Source organism: Sus scrofa, chromosome 5, assembly GCF_000003025.6.
Source record: "Sus scrofa isolate TJ Tabasco breed Duroc chromosome 5, Sscrofa11.1, whole genome shotgun sequence".
In the NCBI taxonomy this organism is placed as follows: Eukaryota; Metazoa; Chordata; class Mammalia; order Artiodactyla; family Suidae; genus Sus; species Sus scrofa.
In genome coordinates, this window is record NC_010447.5 from 23317312 (window position 1) to 23323311 (window position 6000).

A 6000-nucleotide genomic window follows, 5' to 3' on the forward strand; every position below is an offset into this window, starting at 1 on the left:
AAATTTTCACAGGTGATTCTACTATATAGGCTTGTGAGTGCCTACCTTAGAATCATGTTGCATCTAGGTGCCTTTATTTTCATTCTTTTTCTTTTTTATGGCTGCACTCATGGCATACAGAAATTTCTGGGCCAGGGATTGAAGCCTAGACACAGGTACGACCTATGCCACAGCTGTGGCAATGCCAGATCTTTTCATTCACTATGCCAAGCCGGGGAGTGAATCCTTGACCCAAGCCTCTGTAGTCAGTCTCTTAACCCGCTGTGCCAGAGTGGGAATGCCTACGTGTCCTTATTTTCAAATTTTCTACTCTGAAAACAAAGCAAAATGAAACATTTTATATGTTTTATATAATATTTTTGGTTTCTACATGAAAGAAATCCAGGATTTCTCTCATACAATCTGTTCATTTTTTAAAAAAACAAATTTTTCAATCACATGCCTAGCTGACCCTGCTAATGCAATCTTTTGCTTTAAGCTTTGATATGTTAAAACCCTATTCAGTGTCTCAAAAAATGTGAGGGAATAGAAAACAGTGAGAAGGATGTTTTACTTTTATTCATTTTTATGGTGGGATAAGCACTGAATATCACAAGATAAAAGAATTTCAATTATAAAATTCAGAGCACATGTGAAAATAGGTAAGGTCTCCAGATGAAATACAGGCAACCCAATTAAATTTGAATTTTAGATAAACAATGGATTCCTTTTTACTCAATAATTTCGTACTTTTTAGCTTATTTAGTGTGTGTCATGCAAGTATATGAGAGATATTTTTATTTGCCAAATTCGGCAGCCCTAAGCAATAGGCCATGTAAAAGAAGGCAAAGTCACATCTGTAATTAATAAAAATTGGAACCTATATGATATACCAGCAGGATGCCTACACAAATTGCCTTTTATGGAATATTTTAAAGAGCAATGACATATACACCACATTATAGCTTGGTGGGAAATCTCAAGTGTTTTTGAAGTGAGAGTTGAAACATTGAGGTAATAATTTTAAATAATTTCATGCATTATGATTCTATAATAAGTATCCCTCTACTGATACTTTTTACTAATTTATGTATAAAAATCTGAACCAAAAGGAAACATTGTATGTTCTTAAAAAGGGGAGGGCGGTGGCGGTAGGAAAGCGGTACTGAACAATCTGAGCTGTTGGAAAACCTAGCCAGCAGAGGGCGCTAGTGTATCACTGATGAATTTCGAGTCACAAAAGGCTCATTTTTGCGATGTTGTGCGCGACTTCGATTTTAAATATTTATTTCGGTCCACTCTGCCATGCAGTGTTGCTAACACATCAGAAACTAAGTGCAGTTCTAGTGTACTGTTCAGCATTTGCATTGCCCTCAACGATGTATTCCTTTTGCCCAAGATCCTTGGCTGAGAAATACACTTTAGCCCATGTTGGCAACTGCAAGCACTGTGCTTTGAGCTTAGGCTTAATTCCTTGGGTCTCTGCAAGTGTGCGCGATTGCGTGAGTGGTCATGGATCTAATTAACAAAGGCAGTGGCAGGTGGAGGTTTATTAGGTGAAGATTTATCAGTTGGGGTGGGAGATGGCCGTGGCCGGCCTGACTCCTGAACCAGAGAATAAGTGTCACACGTACACACCTCAAAAGTGTGTGTAGGTCTAGTTAAATTCAGGACACTTTCATTTCCCCTACTCCAGTACTGCCTATAGGGATAGAGAGAAGGAGCATTCATTATATGTCTGCTTTGCACTAGGCTTGACCTTTTATAGATCTGACTCCATCTCATTCTCATGGCAACCCTGGGCAGTGAGTGTTATTATCATCTATTTAGAGATAAACAACAACAACCAGAACCAAGGCTGAGAGAAAGGAGAGGTTTCCAAGGACACTATTTTTGCATACAGAGGGTACTCATTTAACATTTATCTAATGCAGCATTTCCCAAATCTGTTCTGAAAGACACTAGCGCCCTTCAAAGTTTCATGTTTCCTTATTAACAATTTTGGACAATATTGCAAATTTTAATGCTCTCTCAGAATTTCATAATGTACAAATATGTTATAAAATTTAAGTTCTGGAGCAGGAAAACAACTTTGTATATCTCAGGTTTTGTAAATTTATTTTTTTATTAAAAAATTTTATTTTTTGTCTTTTGTCCTTTTTTGGGCTGTACCTGCAGCATATGGAGGTTCCCAGGCTAGGGGTCCAATCAGAGCTGTAGCTGCCGGCCTATGCCAGAGCCACAGCAATGCCAGATCTGAGCTGCATCTGCGACCCACACCACAGCTCACAGCAACTGTGGATCCTTAACCCACTGAGTGAGGCCAGGGATCGAACCCACATCCTCACGGATGTTAGTTGGGTTTGTTAACCACTGAGCCACGACAGGAACTTCCAGGTTTTGCAAATGTAATTGCGCCCTTCTCCTTCCATTCTTTTTTTTTTTTTTTTTTTTTTTTTTTTTTTCTGCCTTACCTTTGGCATGTGGAAGTTCCTGGGCCAGGGATTCCAACCTGAGTCACCTGACCTGCTGCAAGACAATGCCAGATCCTTAACCTGCTGTGCCGCAAGGGAGCCCCTCCTTCAATTTTTAATAGAAAAACCACCAATATTGTAAGACACATACCTTCTGTGGAAGGTGTTTCGAGAAATATGGGTCTAATGAGTAAATATATGGAATATTATTCATGGTAGGATTTAAGGGGAATTAGTTCATCATCATTATCATTATCATTGAAAAACATGTATTCATCCCCTTCTGTTTGTAGGGCATTCAGTTAGGACCTAGAAATACGACACAGACTCCATTGTAGGGGACTTTCAGTTTAGAGAAAGATGCAAAAATTCCTTTAGTTTGAATGGGAATATAGCTTGAATGCCTGTGATCTTATTTCTCCAGTTTTTAGAGTAGGATGCTGTTAAGGATAACAGGGTTTTGAAAGATTTCTTAACGTGGCATTCTATTTCGTTCCCCTAGTGAACAATTACCATTTCCTTCCATTAATTTAGTATGGCTCAGATGTTTGCAGGATGAGACGTTTAAACATTTGATTATGAGTAGATCCTAGCAGAAGTCATTAAGAATCATACATCTTCGACACACCCTGGGAAAACAGATGTTCTCCTTTTCACATGCAAGTGCACACACACGCACACACTCAATTTCATCTCATCAGAGCATCACATCTTCATGTCATTTGTTAGATGAACAAAAGCAAATGAAGGATGTAGATATCTATGTCAGGGGACTGGTCAAAGGATTTGGAGTTTAGAGAACAAAAAAATGTCTGCTGTCTTTCAGTAATTTTAATGGCTGGCAAGTTATCAGTAAGCTGGAGATCTCTAGCCTTTCTTCTCCAGAGATGTCATATTTCACACGATCCTGCATCTTTTTCCTAAGACTCTTTTAAAGCCTTCTCAAGCAATGTAGCAATGTAACAACAGGGAAGAAATTCATCTATGGCTTCACCATTCATCGAGGAGTTGGAAATGAAATATTCAGCTGTGATTAGATATGCAAAGGGAAATGTTAAAATGATGGGAAATAATCCAGTGATATAATGATTCTATCTGGAAATACATTTTCCCAAGCTATTCAGATGTCTATAATGAAAAATGATTTTTTCCCCCTGAACCACCTTAAGTCAGCCCCGTACTTCACCCTGATGGCCCTTTGAAGTAGGGGTCCCCCAGAAGGACTCTGGGTGGACAGCCATGCTTTTGCAAGTATTGTAACTTGCATCTCCATCAAACCAAGTGTGTCTTCTTGGAGAGAAGAGGACAGAGGTTTTATCATTGCCTCTGCATGTCTTAGCAGCCTTCTCATCCTATTCATCCACCAGGCCTTATTTATTCACATCACAAATAACGGAGCAGTGTAGAAATAATAGGATACTGATAGCAAATTGTGTTTTTCCACATCATGACTATAAATAAGTTACATGAGACAACTTTTCAGAAGCCAATTTCAGTGTAACGGTTTAAACCAAAATCCAATGAAAAGTCTTTTTTTTCCCATATAATGCAGTCGTGATTAAGAATGATTATTTTCTCTTTACATTGATAACCCCTAATCCTTAATCCTCCTTATGAGATTTGCTTTAATATCTAAAAATAATGGACATTTCTGAAAACAGAAATGGAACTTGCAATAGAACTACAAACTCACGAGGAACTGCAGAGAATGTCCAGGTGGGTGTTTTTCATATGTATTGGAAAGGGCACATGCCTTTACCTGGATTGTCTCCTAGGGGAACAAGACACATATCTGACAATATAAATGGGATAATTCATGTCTTGGCCCAAATTGGCACCATTAGCAGGCTTTCTGCTTTGGTGTCATTTCATGTAAGCCCACTGTGGGGTCTTGGAAGAAACAGCCCAGTTCATCATTTAAACTGTTTCCTACATTGAGAAATTAAGAATGCAAAACAAAAGGAGTTGAGCCTGAGTCCTGGCTGCAATGATTTCCAGCATCACTCTTCCAGTTCCAGGTCTCATGCAAAATTGTTAGGGCAATTTGGGACTCTGTAATCACTTGTTTCTAACAGAGACTATATTTTTAACCTCATAACTCCAGTTGTGGCATGAAATCATCACTTAACCAAAACCTTTTAGTTACCAGCAAACCTCTCAACACTTACATTCGTTTCTTTAACAAATATCTATTGAGCACCTATTATGTTCCAGGAATATTCTGGGCATTGGGATACTGGTGAAAATGTTGGATGAAGTCTTAGCTTTCTTAAAGTGTACTTTCCAGTGGGAATAAAGAAAATGAACAAATTAATAGAGTCTCTAAAGAAAACAAAATAAGATAAATGTGGTTGAAAGCGATGGGCATGGGAGGAGAAAAGCTCAGTTTGAGGGAGTGTTGAAGGAGATGGAGTCAGTTAGGGAGGGAGAAGAGAACCTGAAACACTGGAAACAGCAAGTGCAAGTGTCCTGAGGCAGCAGCAAATTTGGCATGTGTGAGGCTCTGGAAGGAGCTCCTGTAACTGGAGCCTAGAGAGCAAGGGAGAGAGAATGGAAGATGGGGAAGAAGAAACAGTCAGGGGTTGGGCTATGAGGAAGCTCATAAAGCCTGGGGAGGAGTTTGGATTTTATTCCATTTGTAGTCAGAAGCTATTAAAAGTTAAAAAAATTATTCTTTGAAATGTAATAGATAATACCAAATAGTAAAGATGAAAGCCATACAAAATGGGATAAAGTATGGAATAAATTTCCTATTTGTCTCAGCATATTTTCCACTCCACTTCTCCAGAGGGAGTCACTTAATCTCTTTCTTAAGATTCATGATATAAGAATCTGTGTGAATGAAATTTGTTTAAATATATGTATTTTATTCTGTAAAAAAAATAAAAATAAAATAAAATAAAGTTAAAAAAATTATTCTAACTAGAAGAATGACTATATGGACAAGAATGGGTATAGGAAGACAATTTGGGCTGCTTTAGGTGAGTCCAGGGGCTTGGGACCCAAGAGGCAAGAGAGCAAATAGAATCAATTGATATCAAGATATGTTTTGGAGAGAGGAGCAATAGGATACATTGATGGGTTAGATGTGAGGATGCAGAAAAAATAGGTATTTGTCACAAGCAACTTACTGAGATGGGAAAGAAGAGTTTTATAGGATGGAAAATTTAAAAGTTTGATTTGAGCCTGGTTAGCTTCAACATGTTTCTTGGACATCAAAAGACTGAGATCGGATAAGTCACAGCTGCAGATATAATTTGCAGATAGTTGGTATTTGAATACCAGGGACTGGACCAGCTGATCTCAGCAGAGAGTGTAGAGCCAGGAGATGGTTGAGAACTGCATCTTAGGTCACACCAATATAGAGGTTGGGAAGAGGAGGAGAAGCCTACAGAAGAAATGGAGAAGGAAGAGCCAGCACGGTAGGTGGAAAGCTGGAGAAGAGTAGGGTTACAGAAACCAAAAGAAAAAAAGGTTTTTAGGAAGGAAGAATATACTGCTGCTGAGAGATAGAGTAAGATGAGAACAGAGAGATCGGCATTAGATT